Source organism: Triticum urartu, chromosome 3, assembly GCF_003073215.2.
Source record: "Triticum urartu cultivar G1812 chromosome 3, Tu2.1, whole genome shotgun sequence".
In the NCBI taxonomy this organism is placed as follows: Eukaryota; Viridiplantae; Streptophyta; class Magnoliopsida; order Poales; family Poaceae; genus Triticum; species Triticum urartu.
In genome coordinates this window covers 542,684,331-542,708,704 of record NC_053024.1, presented here as the reverse complement: position 1 = coordinate 542,708,704, position 24,374 = coordinate 542,684,331, and positions in this window count along the sequence as shown.

Genomic DNA, 24,374 nt, shown 5'->3' with positions numbered 1-24,374 from the left:
AATGTGTGTCCTTAGCTCGAGGGGAATAAGGTGAAGACGCGGTCTTCTGAGTTAAATCTCAGCCTCCCTAACCAGACATATAGTTGTCACAGCAACTGGAACTGGTCTACCAAATCCTTGTCTTCACCAAGCTAATGGTTCTATCCTTCACTTCCCTTTACTTCACAGTTTGTATTCGTGAAGTCATTGCTTGCCTGTATGATCTGATTGCCTTCACTAAGTGAAGACTGTTTACTGTTTGGCTTCATACTGTCTTCCATCCTGATCCTTACTACCTAGTTGCTGATAGTCTTCGTGCTTTCACTTCATTGCTTACTTGACTATGGCATGTCTAGTGTAGTCTACCTTCCACTGCATATCAATAGGTTCATTCCCATCGGTTGTCTTCAAATCCCCTGTGTTTTGAAGACTTTTCATAAAAATCGCCTATTCACCCCCTCTAGTCGATAACTAGCACTTTCAATTGGTATCATAGCAAGGTGCTCCCTTGTTTTGTGTGATTCGGTTTAACCACCTGGAGTTTTAGCTATGTCGACTGCAGGGATAATCAAAGTCTCTGTTGTGTGCCCTGTGTTCGATGGCACTGATTACCCCTACTGGAAGAATAAGATGCGCATGCATCTTAAAGCCATTGACGTCGACCTCTGGTATGTCGTCAAGAACGACGTTCCCAAGGTCGGTGAAGGTGTCACCGCTGCCAATGTCAAGAGGTTCATTCAACTAAACTCAACCGCCAAGAACATCATCTGTGGTCACCTGACCAAAGGACAGTACGGTCGTGTGAGTGCACTGGAAACTGCGAAGCTAGTTTGGGACTGGCTCTCCAAGGTCAACGAAGGCGTCTCAACCCAGAGAGACTCAAGGATCAGTGTTCTTCGGAACCTCTTCAACCGCTTCAAGAGAAATGACAATGAGAATGTCCAGCTCACATTTGATCGCCTCACCGATATCACAAATGAGCTTTGCGCACTCGACGCCACTGAGATCACCAAGCACGAATCGTCAAGACGCTTCTGAGATTGCTTGATAGCTCATTCGACACCCTGGCCCTAATGATTGAAGAATGCCCTGACTTCAAGACTCTCGATCCATCTGACATACTTGAGAGGCTCAACACACATGAGTTTCATCTATCTGAGAAAAGAGATATCTATGGTCCTAACTATGGCCGAACTCGCGCTTTGAAGGCAAAGGTTGTTTCCTCATCTGAAGAAGAATCTGACTGCAGTTCTGAGGATCCTGAAGACATTGGGAAGGAGCTTGCTATGATTGTGAAGAAGTTCCAGAAGTTCACCAAGAAGAAAGACTTCAGAAAGTCTTCAAGATCGAACTCAAGAAACGATGAAGCTTCCTCACATGACTACAAGAAGAGAACATGCCACAAGTGCAAGAAACCTGGTCACTACATCTCTGAGTGTCCTCGATGGGATAATGAGAGCAAGAAGAAGAATAAGAGCAAGGAATATGATTCTGATGACAAGAAGGAGAAGAAATCCTCAAAGTATTCTTCCAAGTCTTCGTCGAAGTCTTCATCACTTAGGAAGAGCTCATCCAGCAAGGCTCGTGTGTTTGTTGGCAAGGAGATGGATTCAGAGGAGGAGTCTGCATCTGAGGAGGCAGAGGTGGAGTCTGAAGAGGAATCTGATTCAGGCGTGGAAAGCCTGGCTCTAGCTTCAGCGTATGTCGCCAAGTCCATCTTCAACACTAAAGACAATGTCCTCATCACCAACACTGATGCTAATGATGAGGATGACTCTGCTCCCACCTATTGCTTCATGGCACGTGGTGCCAAGGTAAACTCATGCGATGCTTACTTTCAAACATCAAGTGAAGATGACTCTGCATGTGAATCTAAACCTAGCTACAAAACACTTGCTAAAATTGCAAAAGAAAAACAAAATGCTATGGAACATATTCAAAAGTTGCTAGACAAAAGCGATGACATGTTGGACACACAAATGACTCGAACTCAGTCCTTAATTGAAGACATTAAAAATCTTCACGTTAAGTATGAGGAACTTGAAATTCGTCACGATACGCTCTCAACTACTCATGAAAAGCTCTCCTACAATTATCTTCAAAGGAAGCAAGAGCTTGAGAACTTGAGATCGTCTCATGAAGATCTTCAAAAGGAGAACGAGTCACTCCGCGTTCAACAGATCAGTTCCACTCAGGAATACTTTGAGCCACCATGTTTAAAATGTCTTGAGCGTGATAATGCTGCTTCTGTTGCTGGATGTTCTACTACTACTACTACTGTTGATGTGGTAACTAACCCCTCTTTTGAGGATACCACTACTATTGCTGATGAGAATGCCAGGTTGAAGACATTGTTTGAACAGGGATGTACAAAAGCCTCAAAGGGCATCAGACACTGTGCGATGTCCTCAAGAAAAAGATTTTGAACTGAAACCCTAGGAAAGAGGGTGTTGGGTTTGAGAGGAAAATGAATGTTGATGGTTCATACTGGAAGCCTGAGCAGTACTCCAAAACCACATGGGTCGCTGCAAAGGAACCTTAAGTGAATCCATCTACCTTATATGGCTTCACTTGTGCTAACCCTATTATCATTGATGAATCCTTTGATGCAAATTATAAACTGTTTAAGAATCAGAATGGTGAAGTGTTTGCTAGGTATATTGGTACTAGCTGCAGGAATGGACCACCTTTGAAGAAGATCTGGGTGCCCAAAAGTTGTCTTGAGAAACTTCCTGTGAATGTCATCATGACACCACTAGGGAAGAAGACAAACCCCAGACCAAAGGCTTCATATGGTCCAAAGGCTTCATACAGACAGAGGACTCACCAGAGTCACCCTAACGCCATTGTTTTGTAGGGGAACCATACTTAGACTTATGAATTTGAGCGTGTTTCGTCAAACCGCTATGTTCATAAGACCAAGAGCTATTATGCTTATTCTTATGAGTATTATTCACCTCCCGCAAGGCTATTTGCTAGGGCTCCAAAGCCAAAATTCTCAGATGCTGCACTTAGACTCATTGCTTCTAAGCCACCCCTGAAGATGTGGGTGGTTAAGAAAAATTAACTCTCTTTTGCAGGGAAAGGTCTCCAGCCGGAAATCAAAGGCGTCTGATGCTTAAGCTGGGGACCTAAAACATCTTGTGGGACGCAAGATAAAATGTCCAAATGGTATTATTATGTATTTCGTCCCAGGATTTCTTGACAAACATTCTACTTATCCTAACCAAGATCTGAACTTTCATAATCATAATCCGCTTGTTCGTCAAATTTTTATGCTTCACAATACTCTTGGTGAAGCCTATCCCCCAAACTACACTGTAGGGTATGACACCAAAGGCTTCAGAATGGATTATGGACAGTGGATGCACTAACCACATGACTGGTGATCGAAGTCTTCTCATGGATTCAACCCTACGTCCATCTGACAAGAGTCACATCACATTTGCTGACACTTGTAAAAGCAAGGTATTGGGTCTAGGTAGAGTTGCAATCTCAAAGGATCAGCACATGGACAAAGTGATGCTTGTTGAATCCCTTGGTTTCAACTTAATGTTTGTCTCAATTCTTTGTGATCTGAACATGATTGTGATGTTTGGAAAATATCGTTGCCTTGTGCTTATGGAATCTGACAAATCTCTAGACTTTGAAGGGTATCGAAAAGACAATTTGTACATGGTAGATTTCTCAGCAGGACCACTGTTGGGGATATGACTATCAAGTATGACCCGCCTAGGAGGGGTCGGCTCATCCCTATGGCGGTTCATCTCAATGAAGCCCAAGAGCATATTAACAATGGCGGTTCATAGATAGGCTTAGTAGAGGGCCCAAACCTGAAGGCGGCTTAAGGCCCACGGATATAAACCGCCATGTATATAGACTTGTATTGTAAGGCATGTAAGAAAGATCACCGAGCCGGATACGTTGTATAAGCCGGCCGGGACTCTGTAGGCCGCAGGGCGTCAACCCGTGTATATAAGGGGACGACCCGGCGACGGCTTAGAGCAAGAAACACCAGATCGAGAGCCGGGTCAAGCGTATTCGCTCCCCGCTCATCGAAACCCTAGCAATACCACCTCCAACTGGATTAGGCTTTTACCTTCACCGTAAGGGGCTGAACCAGTATAAACTCCTCGTGTCCTTTGTCCTAATTAACCCCTTTAAGCTAACCTCATCGCGATGGCTCCACGACTAAGTCCTCACACTAGGACATCTGCCGTGACAATTCCTCGACAGTTGGCACCCACCGTGGGGCTATCGCACGATGGTTTCAAGTTCTTAGAGGGAAACTTCGAAGGGATCAAGGGATACGCCATGGGCCGGATGACCAAAAGTCATCGCGGCAAGCTCTACATCGATGACGCAGGCTGGGGCCCCGAGGCCGGCTCAATTGAGTACGGGTACCGGGTCCCCTTCGGTGGAATTCACGTCTTCATCGGCAAGATTGGCGAACCGGGCCCTGAGTCGGACATCTGCACCGACATCATCAAGACGGCTCAGCGTGCGAGACCCGCCCGGGTTCATCCCGCCATGAATCGTGCCTTCGTGGGATTTATCCATGGAGCGGAATCTGAGGATAGATCGGCATCGGGTGGTGAAACCGTTGTTTACTCTGATGGCGAGTCATCCACCGGCGAGACCGAGTCATTGTATCAACTGTAAGATGGCCGACTTGGGGGCTGTTCCGATGGCGACAGTATTCCGGACCCCTGTGAACCGCCGAACCGGGTTGCAATCTTCATGGCTGGTACACAGCCCGTGCGGCACTCATTGACTGCAGCAGAGCTGATTTCCAGGTCAGCAGCGGCAGCAGCTGCCGGGGCAGGAGGCACTGAGCGCCCACCGGCTCAGGTCTTAACCGATTTACTGGATAAGCTGACAGCGCTATTAACAGCGGTGGTTAACCCGGCGGAGCAAGTTTAGCATAATGTAGCGGTCGTAAAGTTGCGTGGTGAGATAGCACAGGCCAAGGAGGAGCTAAACGCAGAAAATGCTAGGATGGCCGAGGAGCGGGCTGCTTTGGATGCTCATGCACAACGAATTCAGTCATAGTCTTACCGGTTCATGCTAGATCAGAACGCTTCAAACGAAGTCATGAGGAGGAGACATCAGACTCGTCTGTCGTCGGTTTATGAGGCAAGAAATCTCTTTAACACGCCAGGAGCAGGAACCAGTAACCCGACAGTGGTAAACCGGGTCGAAGCACCTGGGACGGGTATGCCAGTTCAGCCACGCATGACGGACCCACCTCGACAGAACAATAACCCGCCACAGCACGTGCCGACGCCACCAGGTCATTATTCTAACCCTTTGGATAACATGATCATTGCGGCGTCACGATTGGCAGCTCTCCCGGTTGATGGCGAGTCGCCGATGATGGTTGAAACACGAAGGGCTAGAGAGCTTCTTCAGACAGCACTGACTCAGCAGCAGGCTTATTCTTATAGTCGTGAGAGGATTCACTCCACCCCTTGCCCGAGCCGGAGTTACAGCAGACATATTGATGAGTCGGATGTGTCAAGCAATGGACGGAACCATAACCCGCCTGGTGGACATAACCCGGCGGGCGGAGGTGCTGATGCTCAGAACGTAGTGGATCAAGGAAGAGCACATCGAGAGGCCGAGCTGGCGGCACAGTATGCGGCCCGTCAACCTACTCCCGTTCGTCCAACCACTTCAGTGGAGCCAGGTGTGACCTTTAGAAATTTGGGCGTGCCATGCTTAGTACCGATCTACGTAATGAGCGTCTGCCCAAGGATTTCAAGGGTCCTCGCAAGGTGCCTAACTATACAGCCGATTTAAGTCCTGAGGAATGGATTGAGAGTTATGAGATGGCCATGGAATTGCTAGATGTCAGCCAGGCTACATGTGCTTAATATTTCCCCCTGATGTCGGAGGGAACGGCCCGCACTTGGTTGAAGGGGCTCCCTGCCAATTCCATCAGGTCATGGGCCGAGTTAAAGGCCCGGTTCATCCAGAACTTCAAGGATACATGTAAGCAACCTATGTTAATTGTGGATTTAGTCTCTTGTGTCCAAGAAGAAGGTGAGTCGACAACCCATTGGGTGCACCGGGTCTCAACAATCTTGCACTCGTCGGATCGCATCAATGCCGACTCAGCGGTGTTGATGTTGGAGAACAATTTTTGTTTCACGCCCCTAAAGCAGAAACTAGGGCGGCTCAAACGCCACTGCAATGACATGGGGACACTCATGGGGGCTCTGGTTAAGTATGCCAACTCTGATAGTACCAGGGACCCCGAGTCTGATGATGAAAATCCGAGAAAGGGAAAGAAGAGCAGCAACACCAAGGGGCAGCAGCATAACCCGGTGAACCAGGGAGGCAACGGTAAGCGCAAAGCTGATAATAGCTTTGACTTTGTGGCTAATACCAATGCATAGAATAATGTTCAGCGCCGTAAGGGTAAACCGCCCCACGGACCGGAGGATCCGGTGTCAATCTTGAACAGATGTTAAATTAGCCCTGCCCAAGACATGGTATGCGGGAGAGATCGTCCGGGCACCTCTAGAAGGATTGTTACATTATGAAGGAATACAAGAATTCCAGTCTTTTTCAAGACAGTCATGGGCCAGGTGGCGGTTCAGGATCCGGCTCTCGCGGACCAGGTTATGGCGGTGGCGGCTCTAACTCTGGATTCCAAGGAAATCCAGGTAATCACAGCAACCAGGGTGGTTACAATCAGCAGAGTAATCAGGGGAGTCAACAACAGCAATAGTCTGGTTATCAGAGCAACCCGAAGCAGTTGAATAGTGGACAATATCATGTCCTCACCACTAGCTTATGTAAGCATGACCAGAAGCTTCATAAGAGGGTAGTCAATGCCGTTGAGCCGGCGGTTCCTAGTTACTTGCGCTGGTCTAAGCAGCCCATCGTGTGGAGTCGGGAAGATCACCCGCCCCGAGTTGATAATCCGGGTCACTTGGCTTTGGTGGTCGCACCTCAGGTCGGAGGGTATAAGTTTACCAAGGTACTCATATGGACGGAGGGAGCAACATCAATATCTTTTATTATGGAACTTTTCATCGCATGGGGTTGACTGATAAAAATCTGAAACCGTCAAACATTGTTTTCCATGGTGTGGTGCCTGGTAGGTTGGCATATCCAGTCGGTAAGATAGCTCTGGAAGCTTCTTTTGGAAATGATCATGACTCTAGGTCAGAGACATTGACCTTTGAAGTGGTGAAGATCCACACCCCATATCACGCTCTGTTTGGACGGCCGGCTTATGCCAAGTTCATGGCGCGGCCTTGTTATGTGTATCTGCAGCTCAAGATGTCGGGTCAGAAGGGAACCATTATAGTGCATGGGAGCCGTAAGATAGCTCTGGAATGCAAAGAAGGTGATGCGGCTTATGCTGAGTCGGTTTGTGCAACGGAGGAATTAAAATTTTATAAGGACAATGTTGATCTGGCAGATATGTGATACGTCTCCAACGTATCTACAATTTTTGATTGTTCCATGCTATTATATTATCTGCTTTGGATGTTTATGGGCTTTATTATACACTTTTATATTTTTTTTGGGACTAACCTATTAACCCGAGGCCAGCCCAAATTGTTGTTTTCTTGCCCATTTCAGTGTTTTGAAGAAAAGGAATATCAAACGGAGTCCAAATGGAATGAAACCCTCGGGAGAGTTATTTTTGGAACGGAAGCAATCCAGGAGACTTGGAGTAGACGTCGGGGAAGCTTCAAGGTGGCCACGAGGCAGGGAGGTGCGCCCCCACCCTCGTGGGCCCCTCGTGGTTCCCCTGACCGACTTCTTTCACCTATATATGTCCATATACCCTAAAAACATCAAGGACAGAATAGATCAGGAGTTCCGCCGCCAGAAGCATTCGTAGCCACCAAAAACCAATCTAGACCCGTTCCGGCACCCTGCCGGAGGGGGGAATCCCTCTCTGGTGGCCATCTTCATCATCCCGACGCTCTCCATGACAAGGAGGGAGTAGTCCACCCTCGGGGCTGAGGGTATGTACCAGTAGCTATGTGTTTGATCTCTCTCTCTCTCTCGTGTTCTTGAGGTGGTATGATCTTGATGTATCGCGAGCTTTGCTATTATAGTTGGATCTTATGATGTTTCTCCCCCTCTACTCTCTTGTGATGAATTGAGTTTTCCCTTTGAAGTTATCTTATCGGATTGAGTGTTTAAGGATTTGAGAGCACTTGATGTATGTCTTGCATGTGCTTATCCCTGGTCACAATGGGATATCACGTAATCCACTTGATGTATGTTTTGGTGATCAACTTGTGAGTTCCGTGACCTCGTGAACTTATGCATAGGGGTTGGCACACATTTTCGTCTTGACTCTCCGGTAGAAACTTTCGGGCACTCTTTGAAGTACTTTGTGTTGGTAGGAATAGATGAATCTGAGATTGTGTGACGCATATCGTATAATCATACCCACGGATACTTGAGGCGACATTGGAGTATCTAGGTGACATTAGGGTTTTGGTTGATTTGTGTCTTAATGTGTTATTCTAGTATGAACTCTAGGATAGATTGAACGGAAAGAATAGCTTCGTATTATTTTACTATGGACTCTTGAATAGATCAATCAGAAAGGATAACTTTGAGGTGATTTCATACCCTACAATAATCTCTTCGTTTGTTCTCCGCTATTAGTGACTTTGGAGTGACTCTTTGTTGCATGTTGAGGGATTGTTATATGATCCAATTATGTTATTATTGTTGAGAGGACTTGCACTAGTGAAAGTATGAACCCTAGGCCTTGTTTCCTAGCATTGCAATACCGTTTGTGCTCACTTTTATCATTAGCTACCTTGCTGTTTTTATATTTTTCAGATTACAAAAACCTATATCTACCATCCATATTGCACTTGTATCACCATCTCTTCGCCGAACTAGTGCACCTATACAATTTACTATTGTATTGGGTGTGTTGGGGACACAAGAGACTCTTTGTTATTTGGTTGTAGGGTTGTTTGAGAGAGATCATCTTCATCCTACGCCTCCCACGGATTGATAAACCTTAGGTCATCCACTTGAGGGAAATTTGCTACTGTCCTACATACCTCTACACTTGGAGGCCCAACAACGTCTACAAGAAGAAGGTTGTGTAGTAGACATCAAGCTCTTTTCTGGCGCCGTTGCCGGGGAGGTGAGTGCTTGAAGGTATATCTTTAGATCTTGCAATCGAATCTTTTAGTTTCTTGTTTTATCACTAGTTTAGTTTATAAAAGAAAAATGGAATTGAGTTTGCCTCATATGCTTCATCTTTTTAATATTTTTCGTGAGAATGATGGAAAGGAAAATTGTGCTCAAGTGCTAGAAGAAGAAGTCTATAAAATGTTTGGCACTAAATCTTTGAATGATGAGCATGATTGCAATGTTGTTAGTATGAACTCCTTGAATATCCATAGTACTAATGATGATTGCACTAGTCATAATGAAAATGTCTCTTATAAGCATGTCAATTTTTGTGGAGTGCATAGAATTTGCAAGTACACACCAAATATGGAAGATAGATTTTGCAAGAGGCATGAGTATTTGGAAACTAAATGGTTGCAAGAAAGGCTAGATGTTTGTGCTGAAAATTTAAAATTTCTTCACCATACTTGTGAACTTTCCAATAAACATGGTCATTTAAATCTCCGATGCAAATTGTTCCATGACCGTATCGTGTCCAAAAATTGTGATGATTTGATTTCCCTTGCACATCATAATTAACTTAGTTTGCTTTTGGGTTATGAAGAAATGAAACGTATAACTAAGCATATTCCAGAATATAACCTTGAGAAATTCCTCGATATTGATCTAGAAGAAATTTTTATGTATTGTGCGATGAATTGCATTGAAAATCCTTATATTGCCAATTACATAAAGAAAATAAAACAAATAGAGGATGAAGAGAATACTAATGAAAGGGAAGAGGCTTCCCAATACCCTCGTATTATTTCTTATGATGAATCAGGTAACGAGGAGGAGCCTTCTATTCAACCAATCTCATCAATAAAGATCTCCAAAAAGAGGAATAAACCCACACACGATGTGAAGAAGAAAAAGAAAAGACGGAGAAGCAAAGGTAAGGCATCCCTCCCAAATGATGTTGCTTCTATTACTCATTGTGATGATGATAATAGCTATCCTACTATTGGTGCTATCCATACTATTAATGATGAGAGTGATTATGCTTATGATATGAAAAGGCCCAAGCTTGGGGATGCTATGTTTGATGAGAATGACATGTTTGAGAATGTATTTGCTGCAATTAATGTTAGTCCCAAGCTTGGGGATGCTATGTTTAATGAAGATGATATTGGTAGTCTCCGAAGTTTTGATATGCAAATTTATTATGATGATAGCATGCCTCCTACTTAAGATGATTATATTGATGAAAGTGGGTTTGGAAGAGTGTCAACTTTAGGAAGTAATGATCCCACTATTTTGGAGGATATTGAATCTTATTGTGATAATTATGAAAGTGGATTTGAAGAGGTCATGACTTTATTTAGTAAGGATTCCACTATCTTGGAAGAGGTTTCAATTGATTATGATGAGAACAAAGTTGCTACTTATGATGATTATTGTGATGACACTTATGCTATAAAAAGTAGTGATGATTATATTTATAAAACTTGTCATGATTATGATTACCCTTTTTCTGAACATTACTCCTTTAATGTGGAAACAATTTATAGTATTCGAGTTTCTTATGATGCTCCCACTATTCCGAATGAGAAGAATTTTGCTTATGTGGAGAGTAATAAAATTTCTATGCTTGTAGATCATGAAAAGAATGCTTTATGTGATAGTTATATTGTTAAATTCATTCATGATGCTACTGAAAATTATTATGAGGGAGGAATATATGCTTGTAGGAGTTGCAATAATATCAATTTTCCTCTCTATGTGTTGAAAATCTTGAAGTTATGCTTGTTTTACCTTCTTATGCAAGTTGATTCTTGTTCCCACAAGTTGTTTGCTCACAGAATCCCTATGCATAGGAAGTGGGTTAGACTTAAATGTGCTAGTCATATTCTTCATGATTCTCTCTTTATGTTACAATTCTTATTATTTTATGTGAGCAACATTGAAATCATCATGCCTAGCTAGGGGCGTTAAACGATAGCGCTTGTTGGGAGGAAACCCAATTTTATTTTTGTTCCTTGCTTTTTGTTCCTGTTTAGTAATAAATAAATCATCTATCCTTTGTTAGTATTGTGTTTTTATGTTTTAATTAGTGTTTGTGCCTAGTAAAGCCTTTAGGATCTTCTTGGGTGATTGTTATTTGATCTTGCTGTAAAAACCAGAAAGTATGCGCTCACGAGAATAATTTTCATTTTTTACCAGAGAGCGATAAAATACCATTTCCAACTGCAGTAGATCAATATACAAATGAGAAAATTCCTTATTTAACACCGTGTCTAAATTTTATGCCCTATTTGACATCGACAAATAATTTCTTCCCTATCTAATAATGAATCTAAATTTTATGCCTTTTATAACATTTTTGACCATTTCAAGCCTAAATGACACCTGAAAAGACCATTTTGTCCTCATGTGGTATGTTTGTCTGCGCGCGTGTGTGTTTGATGTCGCAGGCGGAGCTCTCGGTTGGGCGAGGTTGGGCGCTCGCCCTACCTTGATTTCCAGCGATTTTTTCACCTTACCATATATAGATCGTTCGTTGAAAAATCCACCGAAAATAAAACCACGTATTGGGTGTTCCTCAGCCATCGATCCTATTCGCGCGTTATTGGTCCTTATGGGAGTCAGATACACTGTTGGGCCATATGCAAGTTACGCACCACCACGACCTCTCCCGTCCACGACGCTCGATCTGGACATTCCTTCGTTTATTCGATTCAGTCCATGCCTCCACGATCGACACGAACTGGTGACGACGAGCCCTAGCAGTAGTAACGGCTAGCAAGCAGGAGCGGGACGCGGGGGCGACGATCCGTCCTCTGCCACTTTGTGATGTTGCACGCGTGTGTGTACGCGTACCCGGGTGCTACTGCTGTGTGCTGTGTGCTGTGTGTGTTTGTGTGCGTGTGCTGGTGTGTGTTTGGTAGTGCATGCGTATGTACGTGTGTGTGTGTGTGTGGTGTTTACATGCTTGTGTGATCTGTGCTGCTGCTAGGTATGTGTTGCTGCGTGTGTGCTGCTCCGTGTGTGCTACGTGTGTGTGTGCTGCTGCCTGTGAGTGTGTTGCATGCGTGTGTGCTGCTATGTGTGTGTGCATGTGTGGTTGCTGCGTGTTTATGTGTTCCTGTGTGCGTGCTAGCAACTACCCTCACACCGATGTTGCGTGTGTGTGCCATTGCCCTCCACACATATACCATATGAGGGGGCAAAAGGGTCTTTTCAGGTGTCATTTAGTCTCAAAATGGACGAAAGTGTTATAAAAGGCATAAAATTTAGAATCGTTGTTAGATAGGGAAGAAAAAGTTTTTCAGTGTCAAATAAGAAAACAAAATTTAAGATAGTGTTAAATAAGGAATTGTTTCTATACAAATTGCCTAGGACTTCCTAATTTCTCAGGATTTTTGGAGTTACAGAAGTATTCGAAACCTACAGATTACTACAGACTGTTCTGTTTTTGACAGATCCTGTTTTCATCATGTTGTTTGCTTATTTTGATGAATCTATGAGTAGTATCAGAGGGTATGAACCATAGAGAAGTTGGAATACAGTAGATATTACACCAACATGAATTTAGAATGAGTTCACAACAGTACCAAAAGTGGTGATTTATTTTCTTATACTAACGGAGCTTACGAGTTTTCTGTTAAGTTTTGTGTTGTGAAGTTTTCAAGTTTTGGGTAAAGATTCGATGGACTATGGAATAAGGAGTGGCAAGAGCCTAAGCTTGGGGATTCCCAAGGCACCCCAAGGCAATATTCAAGGACAACCAAGAGCCTAAGCTTGGGGATGCCCCGGATGGCATCCCCTCTTTCGTCTTCGTCCACCGATAACTTTACTTAGAGCTATATTTTTATTCACCACATGATATGTGTTTTGCTTGGAGCGTCATCTTATTTTCTTTTGTTTTGCTTGCTGTTTGAATAAAATACCAAGATCTGAAATTCTTAAATGTTAGAGAGTCTTCACATAGTTGCATAATTATTCGACTACTTATTGATCTTCACTTATATCTTTTGGAGTAGTTTGTCATTTGCTCTAGTGCTTCACTTATATCTTTTTAGAGCACGACAATGGTTTTATTTTATGGAAATTGTTGAACTCTCATGATTCACTTATATTATTTTGAGAGTCTTTTAGAACAGGATGGTAGTTTGCTTTGGTTATGAATTTAGTCCTAATATGATGGGCATCCAAGATGGGTATAATAAAAATTTCATATAAAGTGCATTGAATACTATGAGAAGTTTGATACTTGATTATTGTTTTGAGATATGAAGATGGTAATATTAGATTCATGCTAGTTGGGTAGTTGTGAATTTGAGAGATACTTGTGTTAAAGTTTGTGATTCCCGTAGCATGCACGTATGGTGAACCGTTATGTGATGAAGTCAGAGCATGATTTATTTATTGATTGTCTTCCTTATGAGTGGCGGTCGGGGACGAGCGATGGTATTTTCCTACCAATCTATCCCCTAGGAACATGCGCATAGTACTTTGTTTCGATAACTAATAGATTTTTGCAATAAGTATGTGATTTCTTTATGACTAATGTTGAGTCCATGGATTATACGCACTCTCACCCTTCCACCATTGCTAGCCTCTCTAGTACCGCACAACTTTCGCCGGTACCATAAACCCACCATATACCTTCCTCAAAACAGCCACCATACCTACCTATTATGGCATTCCCATATCCATTCCGAGTTATATTGCCATGCAAGTTTCCACCGTTCCGTTTATTATGACACGCTTCATCATTGTCATATTGCTTTGCATGATCATGTAGTTGACATCGTATTTGTGGCAATGCCACCTTTCATAATTCTTTCATACATGTCACTCTTGATTCATTGCACATCCCGGTACACCGCCGGAGGTATTCACATAGAGTCATATTTTGTTCTAAGTATCGAGTTGTAATTCTTGAGTTGTAAGTAAATAAAAGTGTGATGGTCATCATTATTAGAGCATTGTCCCAGTGAGGAAAGGATGATGGAGACTATGATTCCCCCACAAGTCAGGATGAGACTCCGGACGAAAAAAAGAAGATAAAAGAGGCCAAAAAAGAAAAGAAAGAAGGCCCAAAAAACAAAAAAATATGAGATAAAAAGAGAGAAGGGGCAATGCTACTATCCTTTTACCACACTTGTGCTTTAAAGTAGCACCATGATCTTCATGATAGAGAGTCTCCTATGTTGTCACTTTCATATACTAGTGGGAATATTTCATTATAAAACTTGCATTGTATATTCCAATGATGGGCTTCCTCAGAATGCCCTAGGTCTTTGTGAGCAAGCGAGTTGGATGCACACCCACTTAGATTCTTTTTGAGCTTTCATACACTTATAGCTCTAGTGCATCCATTGCATGGAAATCCCTACTCACTCACATTGATATCTATCGATGGGCATCTCCATAGCCCGTTGATACGCCTAGTTGATGTGAGACTATCTTCTCCTTTTTGTCTTCTCCACAACCACCATTCTATTACAGCTACAGTGCTATGTCCATGGCTCACGCTCATGTATTGCGTGAAGATTGAAAAAGTTTGAGAACATCAAAAGTATGAAAAAATTGCTTGGCTTGTCATCGTGGTTGTGCATGATTTAAATATTTTGTGTGATGAAGATAGAGCATAGCCAGACTATATGATTTTGTAGGGATAGCTTTCTTTGGCCATGCTATTTTGATGAGACATGATTACTTTGTTAGTATGCTTGAAGTATTATTATTTTTATGTCAATATTAAACTTTTGTCTTGAATCTTATGGATCTGAATATTCTTACGACAATAAAGAGAACTACATGGATAAATATGTTAGGTAGCATTCCACATCAAAAAATCCGTTTTTAACATTTACCTACTCGAGGACGAGTAGGAATTAAGCTTGGGGATGCTGATACGTCTCCAACGTATCTACAATTTTTTATTGTTCCATGCTATTATATTATCTGTTTTGGATGTTTATGGGCTTTATTATACACTTTTATATTATTTTTGGGACTAACTTATTAACCGAAGGGCCAGCCAAAATTGTTGTTTTCTTGCCTATTTCAGTGTTTCGAAGAAAAGGAATATCAAACGGAGTCCAAACGGAATGAAACCTTCGGGAGAGTTATTTTTGGAACGGAAGAAATCCAGGAGACTTGGAGTAGACGTCAGGGAAGCTTCGAGGTGGCCATGAGGCAGGGAGGCGCGCCTGCTCCCCCTGGGTGCGCCCCCACCCTCGTGGGCCCCTCGTGGTTCCCCTGACCGACTTCTTTCGCCTATATATGTCCATATTGAAGGAAATATGCCCTAGAGGCAATAATAAAGTTATTATTTATTTCCTTATTTCATGATAAATGTTTATTATTCATGCTAGAATTGTATTAACCGGAAACATTATACATGTGTGAATACATAGACAAACAGAGTGTCACTAGTATGCCTCTACTTGACTAGCTCGTTAATCAAAGATGGTTATGTTTCCTAACCATAGACAAAGAGTTGTTATTTGATTAACGGGATCACATCATTAGGAGAATGATGTGATTGACTTGACCCATTCCGTTAGCTTAGCACTCGATCGTTTAGTATGTTGCTATTGCTTTCTTCATGACTTATACATGTTCTATGACTATGATATTATGCAACTCCCGTTTATCGGAGGAACACTTTGTGCGCTACCAAACGTCACAACGTAACTGGGTGATTATAAAGGAGCTCTGCAGGTGTCTCCAAAGGTACATGTTGGGTTGGCATATTTCGAGATTAGGATTTGTCACTCCGATTGTCGGAGAGGTATCTCTGGGCCCTCTCGGTAATGCACATCACATAAGCATTGCAACTAATGAGTTAGTTGCGAGATGATGTATTACGGAATGAGTAAAGAGACTTGCCGGTAACGAGATTGAACTAGTTATTGAGATACCGACGATCGAATCTCGGGCAAGTAACATACCGATGACAAAGGGAACAACGTATGTTGTTATGCGGTCTGACCGATAAAGATCTTCGTAGAATATGTAGGAGCCAATATGAGCATCCAGGTTCCGCTATTGGTTATTGACCGGAGACGTGTCTCGGTCATGTCTACATTGTTCTCGAACCCGTAGGGTCCGCACGCTTAAGGTTTCGATGATAGTTATATTATGAGTTTATGAGTTTCGATGTACCGAATTAGTTCGGAGTCCCGGATGAGATCGAGGACATGACGAGGAGTCTCGAAATGGTCGAGACGTAAAGATCGATATATTGGACGACTATATTCGGACATCGGAAAGGTTCCGAGTGGTTCGGGTATTTTTCGTTGTACTAGGGAGTTACGGGAATACGGGGGAAGAGGTATATGGGCCTTATTGGGCTTTAGGGGAGAGGGAGAGGCAGGCCGCACGCCCCCCATTGACTAGTCCGAATTGGACTAGGGGGAGGGGCGGCGCCCCCTCCTTCCTTCTCTTCCCTCTTCCCCTTCCTTGTCTCCTACTCCTACTACTTGGAAGGACTCCTAGTTGGACTAGGAAAGGGGGAATCCAACTCCCGGTGGGAGTAGGACTCCCCTAGGGCGCGCCATAGAGAGGGCCGGCCCTCCCCTCCTCCACTCCTTTATATACGGGGGCAGGGGGCACCCCATAGACACAACAATTGATCCTTGAGATCTCTTAGCCGTGTGCGGTGCCCTCCTCCACCATAATCCTCGATAATATTGTAGCGGTGCTTAGGCGAAGCCCTGCGACGGTAGAACATCAAGATCGTCACCACGCCGTCGTGCTGACGGAACTCTTCCCCGACACTTTGCTGGATGGGAGTCCGGGGATCGTCATCGAGCTGAACGTGTGCTAGAACTCGGAGGTGCCGTAGTTTCGGTGCTTTATCGGTCGGGCCGTGAAGACGTATGACTACATCAACCACGTTGTTATAATGCTTCCGCTTTCGGTCTACGAGGGTACATGGACAACACTCTCCCCTCTTGTTGCTATGCATCACCATGATCTTGCGTGTGCGTAGGAAATTTTTGAAATTACTACGTTCCATAATAGTGGTATCAGAGCCTAGGTTTTATGTGTTGATGTTATATGCACGAGTAGAACACAAGTGAGTTGTGGGCGATATAAGTCATACTGCTTACCAGCATGTCATACTTTGGTTCGGCGGTATTGTTGGATGAAGCGGCACAGACCGACATTACGCGTACGCTTACGCGAGACTGGTCCTACCGACGTGCTTTGCACACAGGTGGCTGGCAGGTGTCAGTTTCTCCAACTTTAGTTGAACCGAGTGTGGCTACGCCCGGTCCTTGCGAAGGTTAAAACAGCACCAACTTGACAAACTATCGTTGTGGTTTTGATGCGTAGGTAAGATTGGTTCTTGCTAAGCCCGTAGCAGCCACGTAAAACATGCAACGACAAAGTATAGGACGTCTAACTTGTTTTTGCAGGGCATGTTGTGATGTGATATGGTCAAGACGTGATGAGATATAAGTTGTTGTATGAGATGATCATGTTTTCTTGAAGTTATCAGCAACTGGCAAAAGCCTTATGGTTGTCTCTCTATTGCATAAGATGCAAGCGCCAAATAATTGCTTTACTTTATCGCTATGCGATAGCAATAGTTGCAAGAGCAATAGTTGGTGAGACGACCATATGATGACACATTGATATAGATCAAGATGATGGAGATCATGGTGTCATGCCGGTGACGATGGAGATCATGACGATGCTTTGGAAATGGAGATCAAAGGCACAAGATGATGATGGCCATATCATGTCACATATTATGATTGCATGTGATGTTTATCTTTTATACATCTTATTTTGCTTAGTTCGACGGTAGCTTTATAAGATGATCTCTCACTAAATTATCAAGGTATAAGTGTTCTCCCTGAGTATGCACCGTTGCGAAAGTTCTTCGTGCTGAGACAACACGTGATGATCGGGTGTGATAGGCTCTACGTTCAAATACAACAGGTGCAAAACAGTTGCACACGCAGAATACTCAGGTTTAACTTGACGAGCCTAGCATATAACAGATATGGCCTCAGAACACGGAGACCGAAAGGTCGAGCGTGAATCATATAGTAGATATGATCAACACAGTGATGTTCACCGTTGAAACTACTCCATCTCACGTGATGATCGGACATGGTTTAGTTGATATGGATCACGTGATCACTTAGAGGATTAGAGGGATGTCTGTCTAAGTGGGAGTTCTTAAGTAATATGATTAAATTAAACATAAATTTATCATGAACTTAGTCCTGATAGTATTTTGCAAATTATGTTGTAGATCAATAGCTCGCATTGTTGCTTCCCTGTGTTTATTTTGATATGTTCCTAGAGAAAACTAAGTTGAAAGATGTTCGTAGCAATGATGCGGATTGGATCCGTGATCTGAGGTTTATCCTCATTGCTGCACAGAAGAATTATGTCCTTAATGCACCGCTAGGTGACAAACCTATTGCAGGAGCAGATACAGACGTTATGAACGTTTGGCTAGCTCAATATGATGACTACTTGATAGTTTAGTGCACCATGCTTAACGGCTTAGAATCGGGACTTCAAAGACGTTTTGAACGTCATGGACCATATGAGATGTTCCAGAAGTTGAAGTTAATATTTCAAGCAAATACCCGAGTTGAGAGATATGAAGTCTCCAACAAGTTCTATAGCTAAAAGATGGAGGAGAATCGCTCAAGCAGTGAGCATGTGCTCAGATTGTCTGGGTACTACAATCGCTTGAATCAAGTGGGAGTTAATCTTCCAGATAAAATAGTGATTGACAGAATTCTCTAGTCACCATCACCAAGTTAGTAGAACTTCGTGATGAACTATAATATGCAAGGGATGACGAAAGTAATTCCCAAGCTCTTCGTGATGCTGAAATCAACGAAGGTAGAAATCAAGAAAAACATCAAGTGTTGATGGTTAACAAGACCACTAGTTTCAAGAAAAGCGCAAAGGGAAGAAGGGGAACTTCAAGAAGAACGGCAAGCAAGTTGCTGCTCAAGTGAAGAAGCCCAAGTCTGGACCTAAGCCTGAGACTGAGTGCTTCTACTGCAAAGGGACTGGTCACTAGAAGCGGAACTACCCCAAGTAATTGGTGGATAAGAAGGATGGAAAGGTGAACAAAGGTATATTGGATATACATGTTATTGATGTGTACTTTACTAGTGTTTATAGCAACCCCTCGGCATTTGATACTAGTTCAGTTGCTAAGAGTAGTAACTCGAAACGGGAGTTGCAGAATAAACAGAAACTAGTAAAAGTCGAGGTGACGATGTGTGTTGGAAGTAGTTCCAAGATTGATATGATCATCATCGCACTCTCCCTATACTTTCGGGATTAGTGTTGAAACTAAATAAGTGTTATTTGGTGTTTGCATTGAGCATGAATATGATTTGATCATGTTTATTGCAATACGGTTATTCATTCAAGTTAGAGAACAATTGTTGTTCTGTTTACATGAATAAAACCTTTTATGGTCATACACACCAACGAAAATGGTTTGTTGGATCTCGATCGTAGTGATACACATATTCATAATATTGAAGCCAAAAGATGCAAAGTTAATAATGATAGTGCAACATATTTGTGGCACTGCCGTTTAAGTCATATCGGTGTAAAGCGCATGAAGAAACTCCATGCTGATGGACTTTTGGAATCACTTGATTATGAATCACTTGATGCTTGCGAACCATGCCTCATGGGCAAGATGACTAAGACTCCGTTCTCTGGAACAATGGAGCGAGCAACTGACTTATTGGAAATAATACATACTGATGTATGCAGTCCGATGAGTGATAAGGCTCACGGCAAGTATCGTTATTTTCTAACCTTCACAGATGATTTGAGCAGATATGGGTATATCTACTTGATGAAACACAAGTCTGAAACATTTGAAAAGTTCAAAGAATTTCAGAGTGAAGTGGAGAATCATCGTAACAAGAAAATAAAAGTTTCTACGATATGATCGCAGAGGTAAAATATTTGAGTTACGAGTTTGGCCTTTAGTTAAAACAATGTGAAATAGTTTCACTACTCACGCCACCTGGAACACCACAGTGTAATGGTGTGTCCGAACATCGTAACCGTACTTTATTGGATATAGTGCAATCTATGATGTTTCTTACCGATTTACCACTATCGTTTTTGGGGTTATACATTAGAGACAGCTGCATTCACAAAAAAAGGGCACCATCTAAATCCGTTGAGACGACACTGTATGAACTGTGGTTTGGCAAGAAACCTAAGTTGTTGTTTCTTAAAGTTTGGGGTTGTGATGCTTATGTGAAAAAGTTTCATCCTGATAAGCTCAAACCCAGATCGGAGAAATGTGTCTTCATAGGATATCCAAAGGAGACTGTTGGGTACACCTTCTATCACAGATCCGAAGGCAAGACTTTTGTTGCTAAATTGGATTTTTTCTAGAGAAGGAGTTTCTCTCGAAAGAAGTGAGTGGGAGGAAAGTAGAACTTGATGAGGTAATTGTACCTTCTCCCTTATTGGAAAGTAGTTCATCACAGAAATCTGTTCTTGTGACTACTACACCAATTAGTGAGGAAGCTAATGATGATGATCATGTAACTTCAGATCAAGTTACTACCGAATCTCGTAGGTAAACCAGAGTGAGATCTTCACCAGAGTGGTACGGTAATCTTGTTCTGGAAGTCATGTTACTATACCATGATGAACTTGCGAACTATGAGGAAGCGATGATGAGCCCAGATTCCGCGAAATGGTTTGAGGCCATGAAATCTGAGATGGGATCCATGTATGAGAACAAAGTATGGACTTTGGTTGACTTGTCCGATGATCGGCGAGCCATTGAGATTAAATGGATCTTCAAGAGGAAGACTGACGCTGATAGTAGTGTTACTGTCTACAAAGCTCGACTTGTCGAAAAGGTTTTTGGCAAGTTCAAGGGTTGACTACGATGAGATCTCTCACTCGTATCTATGCTTAAGTCTGTCCGAATCATGTTAGCAATTGCCGCATTTTATGAAATTTGGCAGATGGATGTCAAAACTGCATTCCTTAATGGATTTCTTGAAGAAGAGTTGTATATGATGCAACTAGAAGGTTTTGTCGATCCAAAGGTGTTAACAAAGTGTGCAAGCTCCAGCGATCCATTTATGGACTGGTGCAAGCCTCTCGGAGTTGGAATATACGTTTTGATAGTTGATCAAAGCATTTGGTTTTATACAGACTTTTGGTGAAGCCTGTATTTACAAGAAAGTGAGTGGGAGCTCTGTAGCATTTCTGATATTATATGTGGATGACATATTGTTGATTGGAAATGATGTAGAATTTCTGGATAGCATAAAGGGGTGTTTGAAAGGATTTTTTCAAAGAAAACCTCGGTGAAGCTTCTTACATATTGAGCATCAAGATCTATAGAGATAGATCAAGACGCTTGATAAGTTTTTCAATGAGTACATACCTTGACAAGATTTTGAGGTAGTTCAAAATGGAGCAGTCAAAGAAAGAGTTCTTGCCTGTGTTACAAGGTGTGAAGTTGAGTAAGACTCAAAGCCCGACCACGGCAGAAGATAGAAAGAGAATGAAAGTCATTCCCTGTGCCTCAGTCATAGGTTCTATAAAGTATGCCATGCTGTGTACCAGATCTATTGTATACCCTACACTGTGTTAAGCAAGGGAGTACAATAGTGATCTAGGAGTAGATCACTGGACATCGGTCAAAATTATCCTTAGTGGAATAAGGATATGTTTCTCAATTATGGAGGTGACAAAAGGTTCGTCGTAAAGGGTTACGTCGATGCAAACTTTGACATTGATCCAGATGATTCTAAGTCTCAATCAGGATGCAGATTGAAAGTGGGAGCAATTAGCTAGAGTAGCTCCGTGCAGAGCATTGTTGACATAGAAATTTGCAAAATACTTACGGATCTGAATGTGGCAGACCCGTTGACTAAACTTCTCTCACAGGCAAATCATGATCACACCTTAGTACTCTTTGGGTGTTAATCACATAGCGATGTGAACTAGATTATTGACTCTAGTAAACCCTTTGGGTGTTGGTCACATAATGATGTGAACTATTGGTGTTAAATCAGATGGCAATGCGAACTAGATTATTGACTCTAGTGCAAGTGGGAGACTGAAGGAAATATGCCCTAGAGGCAATAATAAAGTTATTATTTATTTCCTTATTTCATGATAAATGTTTATTATTCATGCTAGAATTGTATTAACCGGAAACATTATACATGTGTGAATACATAGAAAACAGAGTGTCACTAGTATGCCTCTACTTGACTAGCTCGTTAATCAAAATGGTTATGTTTCCTAACCATAGACAAAGAGTTGTTATTTGATTAACAGGATCACATCATTAGGAGAATGATGTGATTGACTTGACCCATTCCGTTAGCTTAGCACTCGATCGTTTAGTAAGTTGCTATTGCTTTCTTCATGACTTATACATGTTCTGTGACTATGATATTATGCAACTCCCGTTTACCGGAGGAACACTTTGTGTGCTACCAAACGTCACAACATAACTAGGTGATTATAAAGGAGCTCTACAGGTGTCTCCAAAGGTACATGTTGGGTTGGCATATTTCGAGATTAGGATTTGTCACTCCGATTGTCGGAGAGGTATCTCTGGGCCCTCTCGGTAATGCACATCACATAAGCATTGCAACTAATGAGTTAGTTGCGAGATGATGTATTACAGAACGAGTAAAGAGACTTGCCGGTAACGAGATTGAACTAGGTATTGAGATACCGAGGATCGAATCTCGGGCAAGTAACATACCGATGACAAAGGGAACAACGTATGTTGTTATGCGGTCTGACCGATAAAGATCTTCGTAGAATATGTAGGAGCCAATATGAGCATCCAAGTTCCGCTATTGGTTATTGACCGGAGACGTGTCTCGGTCATGTCTACATTGTTCTCGAACCCGTAGGGTCCGCACGCTTAAGGTTTCGATGATAGTTATATTATGAGTTTATGAGTTTTGATGTACCGAAGGAGTTCGGAGTCCCGGATGAGATCAGGGACATGTCGAGGAGTCTCGAAATGGTCGAGACGTAAAGATCGATATATTGGACGACTATATTCGGACATCGGAAAGGTTCCGAGTGGTTCGGGTATTTTTCGGAGTACCGGGGAGTTACGGGAATACGGGGGAAGAAGTATATGGGCCTTATTGGGCTTTAGGGGAGAGGGAGAGGCAGGCCGCGCGCCCCCCATTGACTAGTCCGAATTGGACTAGGGGGAGGGGCGGCGCCCCCTCCTTCCTTCTCTACCCTCTTCCCCTTCCTTGTCTCCTACTCCTACTACTTGGAAGGACTCCTAGTTGGACTAGGAAAGGGGGAATCCTACTCCCGGTGGGAGTAGGACTCCCCTAGGGCACGCCATAGAGAGGGCTGGCCCTCCCCTCCTCCACTCTTTTATATACGGGGGCAGGGGCACCCCATAGACACAACAATTGATCCTTGAGATCTCTTAGCCGTGTGCGGTGCCCCCCTCCACCATAATCCTTGATAATATTGTAGCGGTGCTTAGGCGAAGCCCTGCGACGGTAGAACATCAAGATCGTCACCACGCCGTCGTGCTGACGGAACTCTTCCCCGACACTTTGCTGGATCGGAGTCCGGGGATCATCATCGAGCTGAACGTGTGCTAGAACTCGGAGGTGCCGTAGTTTCGGTGCTTGATCGGTCGGGCCGTGAAGACGTACGACTACATCAACCGCGTTGTTATAACGCTTCCGCTTTCGTTCTACGAGGGTACGTGGACAACACTCTCCCCTCTTGTTGCTATGCATCACCATGATCTTGCGTGTGCGTAGGAAATTTTTGAAATTACTACGTTCCCCAACACATATACCCTAAAAACATCGAGGATAGAATAGATCGGGAGTTCCGCCGCCAGAAGCCTCCGTAGCCACCGAAAACCAATCTAGACCCGTTCCGGCACCCTGCCGGAGGGGGGAATCCCTCTCCGGTGGCCATCTTCATCATCCCGGCGCTCTCCATGATGAGGAGGGAGTAGTCCACCCTCGGGGCTGAGGGTATGTACCAGTAGCTATGTGTTTGATCTCTCTCTCTCTCTCTCGTGTTCTTGAGGTGGTACGATCTTAATGTATCGCGAGCTTTGCTATTATAGTTGGATCTTATGATGTTCTTTGAAGTTATCTTATCGGATTGAGTGTTTAAGGATTTGAGAGCACTTGATGTATGTCTTGCATGTGCTTATCTGTGGTGACAATGGGATATCACGTGATCCACTTGATGTATGTTTTGGTGATCAACTT